A 22,439-nucleotide genomic window follows, 5' to 3' on the forward strand; every position below is an offset into this window, starting at 1 on the left:
GGAGCCGGCTCCCGGCTGAGCAGAGCACCCGATGCGGGGCTCAGTTCTAAGACCCTGAGATCATGACCTGAGCTGAAGGCAGAGGCTTAACCCACTGAGCCACCCAGACACCCGTTCTGTGATTTTCTATCTAAAACTTTCACCAGACCCTCACGTTGTCTTCAGAGTCGCTGAATTTGGGAATCGGGCAGACGGGAAGGCAGGCTGGTATTTGGTTCGGAGTCAGGGCCGTGAAGCGGAGGGTGCTGGGAGCGGCCTCCCCAGCGCAGCGAGGGTCACACCCGGCACAGAGTGCGTTCCACCCTTCGGTCTGGCTCTGGCCTTTCCCGGGGGCTTAGGTGGCCCCCGGAAGGCGGTCCGGCCCGGAGCCTGTGGGGCTGTGAGTGATCCTGCATCGGCTCGCGCTGTCCCCACCCTTTCCAGGATGACCGTGTGGCTCCGAGGGAGGACGGGGCTCTGCGTTCATCGCGCCGCGTCGGCGGGTTCCTCAGACGTGGCCGTGGTCTGCGCTGCCGCGAGCAGGAGAACGTATCTGTGTGTTTGCGGAGATCGTAATTACGGTTGCTGTTCCGAGTAACTTCCAGATGAAGGCAGTTCTTTCGTCAGGACTGCTGTTGAGCGTGAGGTGTTGAGTGGGTGTCCCACAGGAACAACAAACAGAAAAACGAGGGGAAAGCAGTATCTGCGTCCCCTGACACACGGCGGCTTTGCCGGTTGTCCTGAGCTTGCTGCCGGCGCAGAGCTAGTCGGGAGTTAGTAACCGGCATTTAGTGCTCTGCGTTTGGGGCCTGTCATCAGGGTGATGCACGCGTGGGGAGGTAGGCTCCATCCCCACCACCGGCCGGTGTCCGAGGCCAGCAAACAGGAGGAAGGAGGGATCCTGGGACCTGTCCCTGGGCCAGCAGGCCCAGCTTTCAGCGTCTGGCCATCCGCCACCACCGACCGTGCCGACCTCCGGCTTGGATCTGGAGTTCCCTCTCGTGCGTCCTCGCTCTGACTTCTTCCCACCTGGTGCTGTCCTCGTGGCGTGGCTGGAAGCGGGGAGGCTCCTGGGACTGCGGCTGCTGTCCTTCTCGGGAACGCTGCGGTGGGTCCTTGAAGTGCCAGGCCACCGGGGACGTGGTTTGTCCCGAAAGCCCCAGGCCGTCCTCCCGGGCCCCATTCTGCCACTGTGTGTTGTGAAGTGGGACGTGTCCGAGGCTTTGACCCCGTCTCCGTGGGTGTGCGACCCAGGGTTTCCATGACGGCCGCGGCCAGTGTCTGACTCTGGCTCCCCCGAGCCAGTGGGTGTGGAGGTAGTCCTGGTGACGCAGAGCCGGATCCAAATGCTCTAGTCTCTCTTGGAGGAGAATGTGTATCTCAGGAGTGGTTTTTAAGTGGCCAAGAACTTCACATTAAAATCAGTGGGATGAAGGCAGTGGGGACCTCTGTGATTCCGGGTACACTGAGAGTTCCTGGCAGTGCTGGGACTTTCCATGTGGCCCGAGAGTTCTAGTCTTCACGGTGGCTGCACGTGGGGTTTCCTCGTTCTTGCAGCAAGTGTTTATTGAGTGCTTGCTGTATGCCTGGCCCCATGCTGGCTGTGGGACTATACCTCTGGGCTCTGAGCTGGGGTGGGAGAAGCCAGCTGGATAAGCCTGGTGTGAGCCTCGTGGGGACAGGAACTGGCCACCGCTGACCCAGAGATGGGGGCCCCTTCAGCACCCACACTGGAGCCCCGTCCCTGGGGGCGCCCCCCTTGCCAGGAGCCCTCTGGCCGGCGCAGTAAAGACAGCGGCGAGCCGTTTCCACGGTGCCGCTTTACAGCTCGCGTGCTGAGCAGAAAGGTCGCTGCTCGTCTTAGAGTGTATTTGAAGGGGCGCACATCTGGAAATTTAATTCCAAACCTAAACCACTTAAGAAGTAAGCCAAAAAAAAAAAAAAAAGGAAAGAAAGAAAGAAAAGAAAGACGCCAAAAACTGTCTAAAGCCTCCTCCATTCCTCACCTTGAACCTAGCACAGTGGGAGTGCAGCCTGCAGTGTGGACGACCCATCAGACCCCTGGGGGTAGGAGCCTTCCCGGCGGCCTGGATCAGGGGTCAGAGCAGGAGGCTGGGGCCGGAGCAGTCCTCCTCGGCCTCGACCTTGGCCAGTGCAGCAGCCTTTCCCATGTGGGCATGTGGGTGGCCGTCCCCTCCTGCGCCAGCCTCTGAGTTGGGACTTCCATCCTGGAGAAGGGCCTGGCGTGGACTTTCCTCCACCTCGTTGCCTGATGCATCCACGGACCAGGGGCCGCAGCACGTGGGCAGGGGGCGTTGAGGCCCCGGGCTCGGGCCGCAGGAGTGACCTCAGGGTGCGACTGTCCGCTGGCCATGGGTGCTGCGCTCCCTGGTTCTCCGGGGGAACCTGCCAAAGTTAGATCAGCTTTCCGACAGTATTGTATTAGGTGTATAAGCGTAGGTTTGCATTTGGAAAAATTGGTTAACATAATTAACATAAGTGAATAATTTATCAATAGTAAACTATTCCTTTTTGGTCATCTCTATAGATCCTAAAAATATATTTGATAAAATCGAACACCTTTTGATTAAGCAGTGGTTACTCTTAATAAAATTCAAATAGGTGAATATTTCCTTAACGTTGTTTTAAAACATGGAAATAAAACATTTCTGTTAAAGTCAGGGACAAGACAAAAAATATTTGACATAAAGATGATTACTTAAATAGTTTTAGAAGCTTTAGCTAGTGTAATCACTAATTAAATAAGAAAAGACTATAAATACTGAACTATTAGAATGGAGAGAGAATTATTTATAAATGTGGTTATGCACTTGGGAAAATGTGAGTTTACTGAAAGCCTGTGATACGGAATAAAAGCATTAGTAATGAAATGAGTACGTAAAGGTCAATAACACCCTAACTTATCCAGACAGTAAACAGAAGACATCCCACTGATGGTAATGGAGCACAGGGGCATGAACTTCGGAGCCAGGATCCCTGTGTGAGGACGGTGCTGGCCTGTCTCCAGGGAGTCACTGGAAACAGTGTTCCCTGTTAAAAGTGCGAAGATTTAGGAAGATTTAACCTACTCAGAACTAGTAACTTCTGCTCATCTTTAAAGCTAGCTCATCTGCTGGCAAGCACACTGTGCCGGTTGGGATGCTGAGGGTTGCGGGGAACAGAATCCCTTACTGACAGGCTGCTGTGGGATCGCACACGTAGCGGAAAGCTGGCCGGGCAGGGCTGAGCAAGGCCGGGCAGCTCACGCGCCATCTGGGGACCGGCTCCCCCCGTCTCCGTTCTGCCGCCTCCCTGTACCTCCAGTAAGACTGGATGCCGCCATCAGACGCTCATGGCGCGTTCTGCAAAAGCAGGAAGGAGAGACACTGGGTGGGGGTGGGGCATATCCCCTCCAAAAACCCAAACAAAACCCCATTTTTCCCAAAGAAAACGAACTGCAACCCCATGTTCCCTGCAGCACCGTTCACAGCAGCTGAGACACGGAAGCAGACCCAGCGTTGCCCGTGGATGTATGAGGGCATGAAGCATGTGTCTGTCTGTGTGCGATGGAATCTTACTCAGCCACGAACAAGAAGGAAATCTTGCAACGCGGGTAGCTAGGGAGCAGTATGCGGATGAGAAGAGTCCGAGGCCAGTGTCGTATGATCTCATCTACACGTGGAGTCTAAAATCAAAACAAACGGACACAACAGAAGAGACTCGGGCCCAGAGAACAGACGGTGGTCGCTGGGGCAAGGGGCTTGAGGGGATGGGTGAACCAGGAAGGGCCCCCACCCCAACATTTCCTGGGGAAACTTTAAAAAATTTTTTTTAAAGATTTTTATTTGTTCTTTTTTGAGAGAGAACACAGGAGCGGGGGAGGGTCGGACGGAGAAGCAGACGCTGAACAGGGAGCCCTGCGGGACTCGACCCCGAGTCGCTTAACCGACTGAGCCGCTGGACGGCCCCCGGAGGCAGCTTTTATACCACTTTGTATAATTGCGGATATTTTAAAATTTGGGACAAGTTTAGATTTACAGGTGGCAGAGGAGGCGCTGGCGTCCCTGTGCGTCCCTTCCGACCAGCGTCCCCCGGGACATGGCACCTTTGTCAAGCTGAGAAGCTCGTGGCCATGGCACCATCGGCGGAGCCGCAGACTGCATTTGGGTTTTTCCGGGGTTCCCCAGGTTTTGCACAGACATGTCCTTCCTGCCCCGCCTGGGTCTTGGGGACTGCTGTGCGTTTGGTCACCCTGCCTCCTTTGTCCCCTCCGGACCCTGGCAGCAGCGCACACTTCTTCCGCGTTCTTGACACTTGCAGGACACTGTTAGGTGCTTTGTGGGTGTCCCTCTAGTTGGGTCTGGCCTGTGCCTTCTCATGATTAGCCTGCGGGTATGGGCTTTCGGGAGGAAGACCTAGGAGTCCAAGCAGTGCCCGCCGCTCCGCTTCCCCCTCCTGCGCTGCAGCTGGGGCCGGTCACCAGGCTGCACTTCGGGGGACACATACATGTGTTGTTCGGGAATCTCCTGGAATTCTTCCTGTTCAGGGGACTCGCGGGTGTTCTGTTCCCGGGGGCAGTCCCGTGCTGTCGCGTTAGGGGCTCCGATGGCCCCACGCTTGGCTCCCGGCACACACCCGTCCTGCTGGCTTTCTTGAGCACCTCCTGACTCCTGTTGTTTTCCCCGCCCCCGCCCTGGGGTCCACAGGTTCTCTCAGGAGTCTGGTTCTTTGACTGGACGATGGTATTAGGATCTGGGTGTGTGCGTGCTCGTCACCCCTCGGGGGGCTCCCACGCAGCTTTCCTGTCAGGGACGGTATCGTCCTGGAAGGCTCGGCAGGGCCCCCGGGGTGTGTCCGGGCTGGGCCCTCTGCCTGCCCTGGCCAGATGCGGAGGAAGGCAAGACGGCTGTGCGGCTCCCACAAGGCCTCGGTCACTCTGGGGGGAGTGGGGGACGCTCACAGCCACAGACACCTGCGCCTCTGCCCCAGGCCATTTGCGCTGCTTTGGAGTTTGACAGACGAGGGAACACGTGAGTGACAGCCAGGAAAATTCTGAGGAAGAAGAGTGACACGGGGGACTGCTTCGGCAGGGACTCTGGACGGATCATGAGGCAGGGGAGGCCAAGCAGTTTGGAGGTGACGCATGGAGTGGTCGGGCGTGGACTTCAGCACTGTGTGGTGCCCCTGAAGGTCGCCGAGAGAGGGGGCCTTGAAAGTTCTTACCATGAGGGAAAGTGTGTGCACCTGGGAGGTGCCGGGTGTCCACGAGCCTGACGCGACATTTCAGGTCACGCCGCACCCCTTCACCTTCCGCAGTAGTCGGTGGCAGTTCTGTCTCAGGCTGGGGAAGAGCAGAGCTCCGCGGGACACGGGAGGAGCATGGGCCAGGCCTGGAAGCCTCCGACCGCGTGGCACGGGACGAGGGTGGTGTCTGTCAGGGGAGCCGGGCAGCTCGGCGGTGGTGGAGCGGCGTGGACGGCCCGATAGCCTGCCGAGAAGTGCGGCTGGACGCCCGCACCCGGCCCCGCTCCGGCCCCGCAGCAGGTGGGCTCGCCACGGGTCAGCGTGTCGCCACGTCTCATCAGGTTTGGGCGCGTCTCTGTAGGACACGCCATTGTCGTCTGTACCGCACGGAAAAGGGAGAAGCCGGCCCAGCACAGAAGCAGGAAGCCTTCTGTGGTGAGGCGGGTCCTGGTTCCAGAAACGCGGAAGGTTTCCACGTAAATATAGAAAAGAGACACGGCGCCGTGGGCATTAAAGGAAGAGTCCATGTCCTCACACACGTGCCCACGGCCACGCACCCATGGAATCCAGAGTCCGAGCCCGCGGTCAGTCCGTGCCACGGATGTCGGCGCGTCTGTCACACTCGGGGCGCCGGGCTGGGCTCCGGTGGCGCTGCCGAGTGGAGCAGGACGCGGTGGCTGCCCTTCCGCCCGGCCTCCCAGGATGCGCCGTTCCTTTCTGAAGCGCGCGTTTGTGTGTGGCCGTGGCCGTGGGGGGAGCGGCACAGGGCGCGGTGTGTCCCTCCTGCTACTCGTGTGCCCCGGGCCCCGCTGACCTCCCAGCTTCGTTCCTAACGTCTTTGGGCATTTAAATAACGTAACTGACTGTCAACACGAAGTTGATCGAGAAGCGCTCTACAGCACGAGTAGTTCTTCCACTTTCTAAATCATCGCGCAAGAACTTGGCGCTGTCAGCACATCTGTCAGCACATCTGGAAAACGGCGAGGTTTGGGCTGAACGGCGGCCGCTCCTCCCAGTGTCCGTGCGGGACCGACCGTGCAGGGTCCGGCTAGGAGCTCGCACGCCGACTTCTCGACGAAACCGTCCTCACAGGTTCTGATGGCAGAGTCTGTTCTGATGCTTCAGCCCCGGTTTCCGGCTCGTGCGGAGAGCAGCAGAGTTACCGTGTTTGATGAAGTTCTTCGTTTCCATTCCAAGCGCATCGTGCAGAGTCCTCGGGCGGCAGTTTTGAAATTTTGTTGCCGGAACCATGTAACTTGCTTACATGTGTTTGGAACGAGTGAGGCACTACGTATAGATTACAATAATTATATTTGTATTTTTTGGAAATTCTCTTAAATTTGGGACGTCAGGCCTGTGCCCGGATTGATCTCACAAAAGATAGCCTCAGACTCCGGCCCCGGCCCCTCTCCCTCTAGGACTGTCATCACTTCGCCCCGGGTAACAGTTTAAGTCGCGCAAAGTGTCTTATGCCATGGCTGACCTGGGGGATTCACTAAGCATCGCCTCCATGGCGAGCACACGATGGTGCCACGGCGTCCCTTGGGCGGACGGAGGTTTCCCATCCCGTTAGCCTGCAGTGTCCGAGGCCACGGGCGTGGGACAGAAGCTCTGGATCTCTCGTGGGCCCTGACGCCCCCTGCCTCGCTCTGCGGGGGCCTCACCTTGTCCTCGCCTGGAACAGCCTTTGGCCGCCCTTCATCTTCCGGGTGTGTTTCCCACACTCCGTTGCACGTTCTCGCGTTTCGGTGCGAGCTCTCTCGCATGCATTTCTCCACGGACTCCAGCGTGCCAACGATGGACCAAGGAGCCAGCTAAGCCGATGGGGAGGGTCCGTCACTGTAGCCCGGGGACACGGGCATGGTGATTCCGGAGGGGCAGGGCGGCTGACCCCCCCGGGTGTTGGTCAGCCTTCGGGACGGCGGGAAGCAGGCAGCCCCCAGCCTGTGCCTGACGGCAGGGGTGTCCGTTGGCTTCACACGTGCAGGCGGAGGCCCTCCTCAAGGTGGGCGCGCCGGGCCGTCTCCCACCGCAGGGGAGCACGTCAGCGTTCCGGAGGCTGTCCTGGCTGGGCTGGCCGAGGACAGGAGACCAGATACCACCGTGTGGGGGACGCCGGCCTGTCCGGGTCCAGCCACGCATCTGCTCAGCCCGCCTGCCGGAGGCTCAGCCCCGGGAGGCCGCTGGGATGGGGGGCGGGAGAGAGCGACGGTGGACAGCGGAGGCTGGACCGGGCTCCTGCCCGGTAGGTCTGAAGGGGTGTGTGGAGGGGATGTGATGGAGGCCTGCCTGGCCAGCCCCCGTCCCTGGCTTCCTGGGTGCTGCCCCGACTGCCCGCTGGTGGCCTGTTCCCCACCCACTGCCACCACATGTGGTCCTGAGACCGTCACCCACGTGGCCCTGAGCGGAACTGTCAGGGAACGCAGCGGGTGCCTCGGAAGCAGCCGAGGTGCGCGTCCTAGGAGAGCGCGGAGTGTGTTGAGCGCCTCCTCCCGGCAGCCCCGGGGAGCGCGTGCTGTGTCGCTCCCGCTTCCCCAGGACAGCGGACCGTGATGGAGGCGGAGGTTCGAGCCCAGCTCTGGGCACTGGGCTCCTTCCTTACTGCTGTGTGTGGGGTTCCCACGGGGTGGAGCAGCGCGTGGTACAGCCCTCCGCTCCACGCTGCTGGGGCTCCTTCCTTCCTGCTGTGTGCGGGGTTCCCACGGGGCGGAGCAGCGCGTGGTACAGCCCCCCCTCCACGCTGCTGGGGCTCCTTCCTTCCTGCTGTGTGTGGGGTTCCCACGGGGCGGAGCAGCGCGTGGTACAGCCCCCCCTCCACGCTGCTGGGGCTCCCAGAGGCTGTCATTCCTTCCTTTCCAGCTCCGTCCCCCCAGGGAGCTGGGGGGCCTGGGCCGGCGCATTCATGGGGCCCTTCTCTGGGCTTCCAGGGCCTGCCCTATCTTCTGGCCTTCGGGGGCCTCCGAGAGGGGGAGGCCTCATTCTGTCTGCACTGTGACAGCAAAGCTCCTGGGGACACGTGTGTGGGAGTGGTTCTGAACCCTGGAATTTTAAAAGCCCATTAGGCAATTTTAACTCTGACTTCAGGAGCACGAAGTGGAGGCGAAAGTCCTGGCAGGGCTGGGGTTCCAGGCTCACGCTGGCTGCTCCGACGCGTGTGCGCCGTGTAACTCGCGCTCCGCACTGGCGGTCCACTGCTCGCGCCTCTCTGAAGGTGCCCGGACCCCCGCCTGCTGTGGTGTTAGGACAGCGCCTGCTTTCCTCCCGAATGTTGGTACCTTCTACCCAACACGCGCACGGCCCAGGGCTGACGGTGGGTGGCCCTGTCCCGGGTCCGGTTCTCACCCCCAGGAGCTCACTCTGCTTGGAGCTGGTGGGGGAGGGGCCGCACAGACTGGACGGCGGGGAGCCCACAGGAAGGAGGTGCCCGGCGGCTGTTGCCCGCAGGAGAGCGTCCGTCGGGCTAGAAATTGTAAAATTAGTAAGCAGCCATCTAACCACACCCACAGTCACTTGGACACCGGCGAGGGGGCAGGCAGCGTCCCCACTCCCCCGACCAGACCACAAGCACTTGAACGCACCGACTTCTCGTCTCTTTCCTGGGTAGAAATCCGTTTATTTGAAATTCTGTAAGCCATGTTTACACTGGCAAGGAGGAATCAAGTATGAACTTAAACAGTCGGCCCCTGGGCGCCTCTGCTGTCGGCCCCTGGAGCAGCCTTTCCGGCCGGCCTTGCGCGTGTCCAGTGGCCTCAAGCCTCAGTGGTTGCGCGGCTGTGGCCCTGGGTGTTCGGGGTTTGGAGGACCTCAGTGTTGCCTCTCTCTGGCTTTTCTTGTGCAACCGCTTACTTCTCGTACTTGCTGCAGAAGAGCCTCTGATGTGCCTACCTTGGTGGCCCTTGTGACTTTAAGAGCCTGTGCTCCTTTCTGTCCCCGGGCCACGGTGCTTCCTAGGGAAACACTTTCTCCCAGCCGCCCACGCCCAGGCCCCCCGTGCCGCAGACGCACGGGGCTCCCCAGCTGCCACTCTCACCCCACGGCACTCCGGTGCCTGTCCTCCCCACGCCCTCGGCCATGACCGCGGAGGCTGTGTGCGCAGCTGAGGACGGCGTCGGGCTGCAGGGCCGAGGTGAGGTGCCCAGGGTCCTGTCCCTTCCCCGTGAGGACCAGCATGTGTCCTGTGCTGTCCAGTGATGGGGCCCCCGGTGTGTAGGCTTGGCTGTATTTGCAGGGTGAAGGGTCGGTTCAGAATGAAGAGGTGAGAGCTCTTGCCTCAGTCCGCCGGCCGTGGGTGGCTCCCCGGGGGCCCGTCTTCTGCCTCTGTGGCGTTCTTCCTCGCACACCCTCCCAGCTCTAGGGGCCTCAAGTGCCCTCGGTGCAGCTGTGTCCCTCTGTCCTCCACTGGCGGTGTGTGTGTGAGCGTGTTCTAGATTCTCCTGGAACAAAGCTTGTGTGGGCTGTTTCTCAGCATTAAGCGTTTGCTCCAAACTAAATCGATCTCTCGATGACACTCTTGCCAGCGCCCAGGGGTGCACACACCGAGTGTAGGTTCTGTCTTGAGGCCTGAGGTGGGCCCGCCTGCCCGCCGTGGCCCGCACCCGAGTCTCGCACGCTGCTGGGATGGGCTCTCCCGTGGCTGCTGTCTCCTGCCTGCTGCCCACACGCCGCCCGAAGGACGTGAGCTCACCAGCGGGCCCGGATGTGCAGTCGGGGTGGAGACTCTGTCATGCAACCCACAGGCCCTGTGGGGCTCTGGGACCCGGGGGTGGCCCTCAAGGTTTGGAAGGGCGTTGAAGTGTCTGTGTAGGGTTCTGGCCGAGGCGGGAGCACAGCGGCACGGTGGAAGGTGCGAGGGCATTCCAGACAGGGCGAACAGCTGCGGGGAGCAGCTCTGTGGGCCTCTTGCCCGCGGTGGCCCCGGAACTGCTGCTGGAGCTGGGCCTCAGAGCCTGCTTACAGCCCTCGGGCCGTCCTGCGTGCTCACTCGCCTTGCCTTACTCAGATTTGCCCCGAAGCGGAAATGTGTGAGGGACCTGGGGTCCCGGAGGCGCCGGGAGCCTGACTTCCGGCCAGTGTTTTCTCTGGGTCTGCAGCTTTGCCCATCACATGTTGATCTGGGGCCTGAGCCCCTGGGTGCCTGTGACCATGAGAAGCCTGTGCTTCTGTGGGAAGAGTGCATCTGACCTGCGGGCTGGCCTCAGGGCCGCGGCTGGAGGGTAGTGACCTCTCTGGGGCAGGGACCCAAGGGAGGGGCCGCAGGACTGTGGTGCTGTGGTTGGTGGGCAGGAACCGACGCACCAAGGGCCCGCGGCGGCCCAGTGCAGCCGTTTCTGTCTTGAAGACGGTCTGGCGCTGCAGGAAGGGGTGGTGGCGGTTTCCTGAGCGCGTCTGGACACTGGGCAGCACTCTGTGTCCTCCTGTGTCACCTCTGTGTCTCGGGCCAGCCACATTTGCTCCCTGTCCTTGAGGGGGCTCCCTGGCCGCACTCAGGCCGAGTTCTGAGGAGCCGTGACTGTGAGTTTCCTGGGTTCATTGGTCAGATGTCCACAGTTTGGCAGACATCGCTCAGGATGTCCTGAGACTGGCTCGGTGTTGAACTTAAATGTAAAGAAGAAAACTAGGGTTCTGACCCTGAAATAGGAGGACAAAGGGTTGTACCCCATACCTGTCTCCCGGCAGTGCCTCCACGTCAGGGACGGTGGACAAGACCCTCACTTTGTGTCTGTTTCTGACGCTGTGACACGTGGCCCGTTTCTGGCGCTATGACACGTGGCCCGTTTCTGACACTGTGACACGTGGCCCGTTTCTGGCGCTGTGACACGTGGCCCTGTACAGGACCCAAATCGGGCAGCTTCACCCCACTCTGGAGCGGGGCGTGGCTGTGAAGTGTGCGTCACCTGGTTCCGGGGGTCCATAGTGAGAACAAAAGCTGCACACGAGCCCTCCAGCTGCTTGTCTACCGCATGATGACTGTCCCCCTCCTGGTCTCGGGAGCTGGAGGAGGAGAGAGCCCTGGCCGGGGGCAGGGGTGGGTGTGGGAGAACATACGGGGGGGTGAGGCCTGGTGCAGGACAGCCTGCGTGTGGGGCCAGGGATCGTGGGGAGGGTCTCATGAGGCCTGCTGAGGAGCCGGGGCCCACCTCTGGCCGTGGTGTGTTGCCGCCGTGTCTTATGGCTTTGTGACCTGGGGCAAGCCACTTGTCCCCATCCCTGTTCCCTCCTGGGGACCGGGCGCTGGCCCCAGGACCTGCCCCCTCAGGCAGCTGTGAGCCACTGCTTGGGGCTCCCCCGGTGGTGGACCCTGCAGGAGGACATGCTGCAGACGTGGCTAGTGACGGAGGGGTGGTGGGACAGTCCTCGGGGTGGAGGGGCCAGCTGGGGCTGTCGGTGCCCCTGACGGGGGAGTGCCTGCTGGGAAGTAAGGTCCTTGTGCACGTTCCCCTGTTTGAAAGTGGCTCCAGTGGCGTGAGTCCCGTGGAAGCCGTGGGGATGCTGGACGGAGTGGGAGGAGGGCCTGGACGTGAGGACCGTCTGGAAGAAGGAGCAGAAGCAGGTGCCCCGACCCTGGGTCCAGTGACCTGAGCCTGTGCTCTCCGGCAAGAGTGGCTCCTGTGGGCCATCAGGACCTGCCCAGCTGACCCCTCGTGGCCCTGTGCTTTCCAGGCTGTGGGTTCCCCAGGCTCCAGGTTGCCCTGACCTGGCTTCCAGAATCTGTGTACGGCGTGGGGGGGTGGCAAGGAGGCAGAATCCACAGTCTGCATGACCGTCTTCCTGACCTCCCCATCCCGAGAGGTGTGCCCGTGCCGCCGTGGTGAGGGTGCCGGGGCCGCTCTCACCGGCTGTTCTGAGCAGGAAGCACAGCCGCGTTCGGTGCAGTCGCTTCCGTGGCAGGGTGGTCAGAAGTGTCCTTTGTTGCCTGGGTCCCGGGCCCCCTGTGAGAGCTGGTGCCCGCGGGGCCTGCATATCTTGATGGACACCAGAGAAGCCTCCGCCTCACAGGGACACGGCGGCCGGACTCGTGACAGAAGCGGGGGTGGGAACGGGTTTCCTGGTCTTGAATGACAGCTTCATTTCAGGAAGCTGCTCGGGGCTTCTCTCCGGCTGCCGCCCGTCCAGCGTGGGGTCACGTTTCCACAGCTTCAGTCTTTCTCTGTCTGGGAAGCTTCTGCCTCCGGGGCTCGCTCAGCATGGGGCCTGCCCTATGTGACCCATGTCGCTGTGCTGCACGCAAGGTCCCCGGCACCTGTCCGCGCCCACGCATGCTTTACTGCCGGTCCTTCTTTTTCCTTAATAGTCATTTTGGAAAAGGGCATGTTTTACGTGTTCATGTGTAATTTCTTCCCAGGAAAACATTTTTTAATTTTCGCTTTGGGTATCTCATTGGCACGAAGTGTGTGTTGCAGGTTTTTGGAGAATATCAACCCCTTCAGCTCTCCTCTGGCCCCTCGTCTCTGTCCCCACCGTCCCGTGCTGCCTTGTCCCTGCCCAGGCCCTGTCCTGCTTCCTCTAGCCCCATCGGAGCAGGTGTCCCCTGCAGGGCTCCCTGGGGGGGGGGGAGGGCTGTCATTGAGCCTCTGACCTCCGGCCTGGAGCTCATGCCTGCTGGACCAGTGCCAGCGACCCCGTGCCCTGCAGCCCAGGCGTAGTGGCCCCATGACCCCGTGACCTACAGGTCCAGTGTCTATGACCCTGTGCCTTACAGGCATGGCTGCACGACCCTGTACTCCACGGGCCCGGTGTGGTGACCCCGTGTCCTGGGAACCCTGTGTTCATACCTCCAACTCCCAGCCCAGGCTCCAGGTATCGGAGGCCCCCAGCTGGTCTAGAGCAGCCCCAGGACCCGGGGGTGGGCTCAGCCCAGTGGGAGCCTATGTGCAGTCTGCCTGCCTTGCTCTCCCGCTGCACAGCAGCCGCCTCTCCCTCCCTCAGGGCCACCACTGCGACTCGGCGGTGACCCGTTTCCTGTGCCCACGAGTGTGGCTGAAGGCCAGCGGGATGTTCCCCACCACACAGTGTGAGGCACTTGGGCCCCGACTTAGTGAGGTGAGGGCCGGGGTGCCGGCCAGGGGGCATGGGGAGGGAGAGTTTGTGCCCCGGGAAATGCTGTCTCTGCACCGCCCACTGCTCGCCGGCCTGGGTGTTTGCGGCATGTGAGCCCCTGGCTCTGCCTCCCGAGTCCAGCCTTTCGTGCCCTGCTGGGACGTATGGGGTTTGGGGCTGGCTCTGGGTGTGAGTTGGGCTTGCCGGCAGCCGGGGGGCTGAGCACACATCCCCAGTGCCCAGCTCTGCCCCTCTCCTCCAGCCCTGGGATCCTGCCAGGCTGGGTGGGGAGGTGACACTCGGCCGGCTCAGGGTGTGGCCATTGTGCTCTCGCTGGAAAGGAAGGAGCTGGAAGCATTTCGCATGTGTTTATTTTCTAGGGGCCCTATTTTTAGACTTACGTTATTTTGGACTTGAATTTTAAGATTTAAAAAAATCCGAGAGTCAGAATTGGCGTGTCTGAATGCTGGAGAAAGGATCTTTGGGGCTTTACCGCTTCATTGACCCTGACTCTCTGTGCTTCCTCTCGGTCTCCCCCGTTGGCCCTACAGCTGTCCCGGGTGACAGAGACCTGTTCCCTCCGTCCCCAGCACAGGCTGCGGGGGAGGGTCCCCTGCCCGCAGAGACCAGACCCCCTGGCCACAGTCTCCGGCTGGGGGCTCACCAGCGGCTGCGAGTTGGGTTGGATCAGCTTTTCCTGAGGTTGGCGGGCTGCGTCCGGTGGCTCTGAGAGCCGGGTCCGTGGCCGCCTGCCCGGATTCTGGCAGAAGAAGAGAAACGCAAACCTGTTGCCTCCTAGAGCCAGTCGTGCTCCGCGGAGAGTCACTGGGAGGGCCTCCAGGACCGTCAGCTTCAGGCCTTGTTTGTTTTCCGTCTTTGCCGACATTTATTACAAAGTTTCCAGCATACAGTGAAGTTCGGAAGAATTTTTCCACTAATCCTGTGTATCAGCCACCTGGGTTCTGTCGCTAATGCGCTCCCGCGTTCGTCCTGCGACGCTGTATTCCGGCCTCGCACACCCTCGTCCTCCAGGCGCTCCGAGGCGACCGCGGACGCCCGCGCCCTCCCCCCACGTACTCAGAGTCAGCCTTGGTTTAGATTTTTCCTTCGATAGAACATCTACAGGTTTAAATGTACATTTGCTGAGTTTGGACACGTGTTTCTGTTTGACCCAAACCTTGATCGAAGGGCCGAGGGCGACTGTCGTCCCGGAAGGTACCCCGCCCACGTCCCCACCAGGGGAGTCAGGGCCCCGTTTCCCCCCAGCCCAGGTTAGCCGTCCGGGGGTGACCCCCCCGACATGGGGGTCCCATGTGGGCTCTGCTGTGTCCGTCTGTCCCGCGGGTTTGTCGGTGGGTCCTGCTGCCATTGCCGACGTTGGAGACCGGTGCTCCTACGCGTTTCTGGCGGCACCGCGGCTCGTCCAGCGTTTCTCCCGCCAATGCACACACACTGGGTCTTCCTACGTTTTGGTTGTTGTGAGCAAAGGCTCGTGAACGTTCCCATGCACATCTGTGTGCCGACCGGTTTCCGTTTCCAGGGGTGGAAAGTTTTCCAAAGCGACTGACGCTGTCCTGTGAGCCGCCACCGGTGTCCGGAGCCCTGGCGGCCCCTCGCCGCTGGCGGAGATTTTAGCCGTGCTGGTGGGCGCGCTGGGGCGTCTCCCGGCGGTTTTGAGGAGCGTCTGCTTGGCGACTGGGGATGCGGAGCTGCTTTCAAGCGCTTGTCTGTCCCTGTGTTCTGCCCACCTTTTATGGACCTGTTTGAGTTAGCAGGCTGTGTGTCCTGGGCAGTCCTTTGACAGCCGTCTGTTTCACAGATGCTTTCTCCCAGACCGTGGCCTCCCTGTGCGCTTTCTTAGTGCTGGTTTCCCTGACCAGCAGCCCTTAATTGTCACTTTTTAAGTGATTGTTGCTTTCCAGCCCAGAAACATGCCTGCTGCTGAGCTTTATGGTTCCTTTATCGTTTGGCTTTTCGTTCATCTCAGGTTCAGTTTCATGTATGACGCAAGGTAGCGGTGGGCGTGCTTTTCCCTGTGGGCACCTGACAGCCCACCACCTGCGGGCCACCGTGGCACCTGCTGAAGTCAGTCCTTGTGCAGGCGGCATCTCTTTCCAGACTCGGTTCTGTTGCAAGGATCTGTTCATTGACTGTAACTCCAGGACCACCTCCCTGACCGTGATGGCTTTTAGGGAGGCCTGGCCTCTGCCCCAGTCTCCACCTGCCTTGTATCCTCGGCCGGCTTTGTGTCCGCATGGGCTTCCAAGTCCACTGGTCTGTCTTGCAGAAAGTCTGCTGCACTTGGGGCTGGGGCTGCATGGGTCCACGTGGGAGTGCGGGCAGCGGATGTCCTGGCAGTGCTAGGTCTCCCACTTATGAAGGCCACGGGTCCCCGCGTTTACCTGGCCTTCACCTCTCTGAGCCGTTTTGTGGGGTCAGCCTGGAGGTCTGCGTGTCTTCTGTTAAGGACAGTTCTACATACTTTGTGTTCTTTGTGCCATTGTAAATACTGTTTTTAAACATTTCACTTTCTACGTGTCTGCTCTTGCACGGACGTGCAAGTGAGATTCCTGTATTGATCTCGTAGCCTGTGACTCCGCTGGCGGGGTCCCCAGGGCCCGCGTGTCCTCCGTCGGGTGGCAGACACCGCCAGCCACGCAGTGTCGCCTGTGCTCTGGGGTCTCGGCCCTCTGCCTGCGTGTCCTGGCCGGGGCCTTGGGTGCTGCACGGCCTGGTGGGCAGCCTGTGCTCCTCTCGTAGGGACGCGGCGGGGCCAGAGCCACTGGCTGGGGTCTGTCTCTTTGTGTAGATCGCTTCTCTCCGGCGGAGGATATTTCCTTCTCTTTCTTACTTGGCCACAGATTTGCTTGTCTTCACGTGTCCGGGGAGGTCGAGCGCTGACAGATGCACGCTCTGCGTCTGTGGAAATGACCACGTCGCCTTCTCACTAGTCTGCAAATTTGGGAATACATTGATTTCTCCAGCGTCAGGCAGAACCAGGACTCCCTTGGTCCCACAGGGCTGTTTCTCGTTTGTGCTTCCGCGCATGGTTTGCACACACGTGGGTCTGGAATGTTCCGTCTTGGCCGGAGTTCGGTGTTCGCACGGAGCCGACTTCAGGCAGCACGCCGGAACGAGCCGTGTGGGGTTGGTGGCATTCCTGACGTGGCCGATGTTCACCAGGAGCCCGTCAGCATCCAGCAGGAGGGTTTGGGTACTAAGCCACCTTCTCTAAGGGGGACATTTCCGTTTGAGCGTGTGCCCTCCGACCTCAGGGATTTGTGCACCTGCCGTTGTTGGGTCTGTTGGCCTGCGCTCGTCTGCGCTCGTCTGCACTCGCTGTTCTTCGGACGTCTGTGTCGGTCACGGTCCTCGGTTCCTGACAGTGGTCACTTGTGTCCTTTCTCCTCCGGATTATTCTGCCTGGGGGCTTCTCAGTTACGTCCGTCTGTCAAAGAGCTTTTACTGCTGTGGATTTTCTTCAGCTCGTGCTGCTTGTGCTTGTGCTCGAGGCTCCGCCCATGACCCTCCGTGAGGTCGGTGGGGGCACTGACGTGGCACCTGGCTCTGACCTGTGTGGGGACGCGTCTCTGTCACTTTCTCATGGACGTCGGGCTGTGTTCATGTTCTCCAGACACCACACTGCTTTTCTCCCCCAAACTCTGCATTTATGGCATTTTTTATCTCCGGGTATTCCCGTCCCCCGCACAGCTGATGTTGACCCACCAGGACCTGCGCAGAGTGTGGCTCTGTCTCGGAGGACACCTCTCCCCGGCTGCGGGACCAGAGGCCCCACCCTGCGGCAGGGGAGGCGGCGCTGTGCCCAAGCCCTCTCAACCTCGAGTCCTTCCCTGGGGATCACAGCAGGGGATGAGCCCCATGTTCTTGAAACCCAAGGGGCTGGGACGAGCGGTGGCCCGTGGGAGTATGGAAAACCCATCACACAGCACGTTGGAGTTGACTGTGGTGTTTGGGATCCGGGCAAGGGAAAGTGAGCTCGGTGGCTGGGCCTGTGTTCCCCGTTCTGGACCTTCAGAGGGTGACCCCTTGGGAAGAAGCAGCATTTCTGACTGCTAGTCCCTGCCTTTGGGTTTCTCCTGCAGCAGAAGTAAGTGCCGTCGTGGAGGGAAGTGGGAGCATTCGTCTGCTCTGTTGCAAGGAGGGGCCCGGGGCTCTGGGTCCCCTGCCAAGCTGCGGGGCTGACCTGCTCGTGGGGGACATGGGGCTGTGGCGCCCCTGACCCTGTAGCTTGTCACGGACGCCCTGCAAGCTGCCTGGCCGACCTGGTGCAGGGGCAGGTGACGGTGACGGCACAGCCGTTAGGGGGTTGGCAGCGGGGACCCTGCCGATGGCACCGGAGACCATCACTATCTTCCGCTTCAGGTGCCGATTTCCCACGGTGTCTGCGGTGAGCCTGGGTCACGGCTGAAAAGCAGCGTCCTTGTGGACGGGCCTGAGGCCGCCGGGCCCTCCCCAGCAGTGGTGCCCCACCCCCGCCCCGGGCATCCCTGGGCTCTGTCCGTCTTCGCGTGTTCCTCGTGTTTCCAGACACAGGCGCACAGTTTGGAGTTGGAGGCGCAGGTCTCGCCGTTGGCGAACGTGCAATGCGCCTGCATTACCCCCTCTCCGGCCCTGCCCGCTGTGGCCTCGCACAGGCCTGGCTTTGCCTCGAGGTGTGACATCGTGGGGTCGTGGGCACCTTAACCGTCTTCAGTTCTCGGTCTTTGTTAACCCGCTGGAAGAGAACGCAGAGAGGCCGCGTGAGCGCAGCGGCACGTGGGCTGCTGGCGGCGGGGAGGAGGGACAGGACAGGACGGCAGGACGTCGGTGTCCCAGTCCTCTGCCCGCCAAGTTCCCAGTTGCCACGGGGGCGGCAGGGCCGACACCTGGGGAGCGACGCGGACTATGGGGCGAGGGCCCCAGGCCGCCTCGGCGCCCACCTGCCTGCACGCGGGGCATCCCGACCGGCGTCCCGATGGAGGCGGGTGCAGCCGGTGAGGGGAGCCGGTGTCCGCGGGCGGGCGGGCTGGGCCAGGACCAGGCACGTCCCCGTGCTGACGGGCGGTGGTGCCCCGCGGTCTCCGTCCAACCCTCTCATTCTGCATCCTGTGGGCAGGCCTAGCTGGGCAGGTCTCTGCTGAGAGACGTGGCCCCGATGTCACCGGTGTGGCCGGAGCCCACAAGGCGGGCCTTTGGGTTCGTGCAGACCGTCATTCCGGAGTCAACCTGCTTTATTCCTTAGAAGCTGACCCTGAGTGAGCGTAAGTTGTCGTGTTGAATATGTTATGTTCAGGCCACCCTTGAGGGGTAACGCTCATTCTGTGCTCAAATTAATGACCTCTTGCTCCCAGTGGGTGAGTTCGAGGGGACACGTGTGTGTGTCCCACATTCGAGCGTGGCTCGTAGACACCCAAGCTGGCTGCCGTCCTACTGGAAAGGGAGTGTCTCCGCGCTGTGCCCCACGGGAGACTCTTGCTGTCTTCGTCCCGTCCTGTGGACGGTCCTGCTCCAGCGGCCTCGCTGGGGGGAGCGGCCCCCAGAGGAGGCCCGGGCTGCGCGTGCAGGCCACAGGCGGCCCTCCTCCTTGGGCTCTCCAGGGCGTCCCCGAGCGCCCCGCCCCGGGCCCTGTGCTGTCCTCACTCGGGGAAGGCCCACCGTTGCTTCCTTTTACCAGACTATTCTTAGCCTCCGAGTGTTCGTGAACGCACAGACAAGATTTCCTTTCTTGGAGAGGAAACGGTTTTCTGCAGGGATAAGCGTGTGGCGTGGGGCAGGGTTTCCCGGGGGATCGGGCGGCGGAGACCAGAGCCCACCCCATGGGTGCGTCCCCAGGAGGGCGTGGCCCGCTGTGTGTACAGGGTTAGGGAGCCCCTGGCACTCGTTTATTTTAAATGACTCGTGTTTGAAAGTTTTAAGGCAGTATTTGAGAAAAATGAGTTTCTGGGCTGGCAGACCTGGTCTGGGAACACGGGAGCCGCCGCCACTGGCCAGGGTCGCGCTAGCTGGTCGGGGAGGACCAGCAGGACCAGCAGGGGTCACGCCGGCCCCCAGCGCAGTCCTTTTCGAGCCGAGCCGGCAGCGTGGACACCGGCCGCCTGGACGGGGCTCAGAGTGGGGCTTCCCAGTGTCCTGCTGCCCCGCCGCTCCGTTTGCTGGAAGGTCTGGCCTGATGGCCCTGCCTCCCCCCGAGGTGAGCCCTGCCAGGGGCTGCTCCCACTCTGGCTCGCAGTGGGTGGGGGTCTCCCTCTTGTGACGGCCGCTCCTGCTTCCAGCATGTTCTCTCCCTCACAGCCCAGGCCTTGGCTTCTTGGAAGGACGACGCCCTCGACGTCGCTGCGGGTTCTCAGTCCGCCTGTGGCGTCGGCGTCGTGGGCCTCCCGGCGCTCGCTGCCCGCAGGGTCAGGCGGGGAAGACACGAGCAAGACGGGGGCAGAGCCAGAGACAGCGAGAGACGCAGACACAGCGAGAGACGCAGACACAGCGAGAGACGCAGACACAGCGAGAGACGCAGAGACAGAGACGCAGACACGGCGAGAGACGCAGAGACAGAGACGCAGACACAGCGAGAGTCGAGAGACGCAGACACAGCGAGAGACGCAGAGACAGCGAGAGACGCAGACACGGCGAGAGACGCAGAGACGGCGAGAGACGCAGACACGGCGAGAGACGCAGAGACGGCGAGAGACGCAGACACGGCGAGAGACGCAGAGACGGCGAGAGACGCAGACACGGCGAGAGACGCAGACACGGCGAGAGACGCAGAGACAGAGACGCAGAGACAGCGAGAGACGCAGACACAGCGAGAGACGCAGAGACAGCGAGAGACGCAGGCACAGCGAGAGACGCAGAGACAGAGACGCAGAGACAGCGAGAGACGCAGAGACAGCGAGAGACGCAGAGACAGCGAGAGACGCAGAGACAGCGAGAGACGCAGAGACAGAGACGCAGAGACAGCGAGAGACGCAGACACAGCGAGAGACGCAGAGACAGCGAGAGACGCAGAGACAGCGAGAGACGCAGACACAGCGAGAGACGCAGAGACAGAGACGCAGACACAGCGAGAGACGCAGAGACAGCGAGAGACGCAGACACAGCGAGAGACGCAGAGACAGAGACGCAGAGACAGCGAGAGACGCAGACACAGCGAGAGACGCAGAGACAGAGACGCAGAGACAGCGAGAGACGCAGACACAGCGAGAGACGCAGAGACAGAGACGCAGAGACAGAGACGCAGAGACAGCGAGAGACGCAGACACAGTGAGAGACGCAGAGACAGAGACGCAGAGACAGTGAGAGACGCAGGGACAGTGAGAGACGCAGAGACAGTGAGAAACGCAGACACAGTGAGAGACTCAGAGACAGCGAGAGACGCAGGCACAGTGAGAGACGCAGGGTCTGTGGGTTCGGCCCCGGCCGGGTACGGAGAGAGGTAGCAGCGGCGTGTCTGCCGAGAGGCCCAGGCGGCTGCTGGGGGTCCGGGGCCGCACCCCGAGGCTGCACTGTGGCCCCCGCTTGCGTCCTGCCGGGGCCTCGCACCACCCCATCCCCCCACCAGGCAGGGCCAGCGGCAGGGGAGGGCTCCTTCGCAGGTCGTAGGAGCGTCCTGACAGCCGTAAAGGTGTCACAAAGCAGGTCACCCCCCCCCCCCCCCCACCGAGTGCTTGCCGCTGTCACTGGAGCGGCGTCTCCCTGGGAACAAAGGCGCCTGCGTCTGTCTGCAGTCACGGCGCCCCGTTGCCTCCACGGGCCCCCGGCGGCGTGCCGAGACCACCTGCCTGTAGGGTGCCGGGAGCTCTGCTTGCCTGTCTTATTGGATGTGGCCGGCTGTGCCCAGCGAAGACGCCGGGCGCTCCCTGCCCCACCCAGGACTCCCGGCTGGCCGGCTCCGGTCTGGAAAGAAGGTGAACGTGTTCTCACGCATGTCAGGGCACTTGGAGATCTTTTCTCCTGCTGTTTTCTGTCAAATCTTTTAGGACTTGTCCGGTGTTAGGAAGATCAGTTCTTCGTGGGGCTGACCGCACGCGCGTTCTCGCTCTGTTCTGACGTCTGTCCTGTCCTGCGCGGGGTCCCCACTGCGGCTGAGTGTGTCCTTCTTAGCCACGCAGTGTGGACTCTGAGTCCGGGTTTGCCCGCGTGAACTTTGGGGGGCTGTGCCGAGCTTGGGGGACCTGCCCGCAGGTGTGTGGTGCGGGGCCGTCGTCCCAGACTTTCCACAGCCTGTCGGACGGCGCGTTCACTGCGAGGGCACGGTTTTGAACTGGACCTCCCCGGAGACCTTACGCCACAGGGAAATCCGAGGGTGAAGCGTGTCACTGTGATCGCTGCTCTCGTGAGATTTTCTTCCCTTGCACCTGGCCCACACCTGCGTCCGAGGCCAAGGACGTGCTCGCTTATGCGCGTGGGACCGAGTCCCGCAGGCTGTGGTTCGGCACAAGCACTGTCTCTCACCTCTGCGGGGGGACGTCTGGGCCCCCCCGGCTGCGATCTCAGGAGGCCGTGAGTCCCTGCGCGCCCCTGGGTTTGGCACATGTCATCTCCTTGCCGAGGTGGGACCAAGGGCAGGCCATTCCCGCAGGCGAGAGCCAGTCCCTGCTCATCTGCGACCTTTCCAGTCTCCTGTAAGGTGCCCGCTCACGTCCGGTGAGGTCAGACCAACCCAGGACAACACCCTGTTTGATTAGCTTAAGACCAGCTATTCTCGGGGTTTAATTACGTCTGCAGAGTCCTTCCACCTTTGCCGCAGACGGGACATGATCAAGGGAGTGACATCTTATCGCTTCCAGGGGCGCCCACACCCCAGGGGAGGGGTTCTCTGTGCACACGGGGTGGGGCGTGTGTGCGGCCGCGGGACCTGACAGCCACTTCCCTGTTGGTTGATTGATCATCCGTGGTCGCAGACTTTTATTGGAGAACTTGCATTCATTTCTTCTCCGTTTTTCTTCATGCACATCTGCGGTTTTGACCTGTATGATTTTCCTTGTCTCCGAAGAACTTTTTAAAACATTACTTTTAGGGCAGGTCTCCTGGTGACGGATTTCCTCAGTTTTGTTTATCTGAGAATGTCTTTATTTTTCCTTACTTCTGGGGAGATCGTTGGCGGGATGCGGAATCCTGGGCTGGCGGGCGTCCTCCCCGTCCCCGGTGACTCTGTCCTTCCTTGCGTGGCTTGCGGAAGGTGC

General features: G+C 61.4%; 1 protein-coding gene and 1 long non-coding RNA gene across 3 annotated transcripts in view; both read left to right on the plus strand.

The window, feature by feature from the left end:
- The window catches only part of INPP5A (inositol polyphosphate-5-phosphatase A), a 162,816-nt gene that overhangs the window by 20,903 nt on the left and 119,474 nt on the right, over nucleotides 1-22,439 (plus strand). The window lies entirely within an intron of this gene.
- On the plus strand, nucleotides 61-1,952 carry LOC116573751. The gene is made up of 2 exons (XR_004278979.1): nucleotides 61-713; nucleotides 754-1,952. It is a non-coding gene; the product is annotated as an uncharacterized LOC116573751 (long non-coding RNA).

This window comes from Mustela erminea, chromosome 14 (assembly GCF_009829155.1).
Source record: "Mustela erminea isolate mMusErm1 chromosome 14, mMusErm1.Pri, whole genome shotgun sequence".
NCBI classification, from domain to species: domain Eukaryota; kingdom Metazoa; phylum Chordata; class Mammalia; order Carnivora; family Mustelidae; genus Mustela; species Mustela erminea.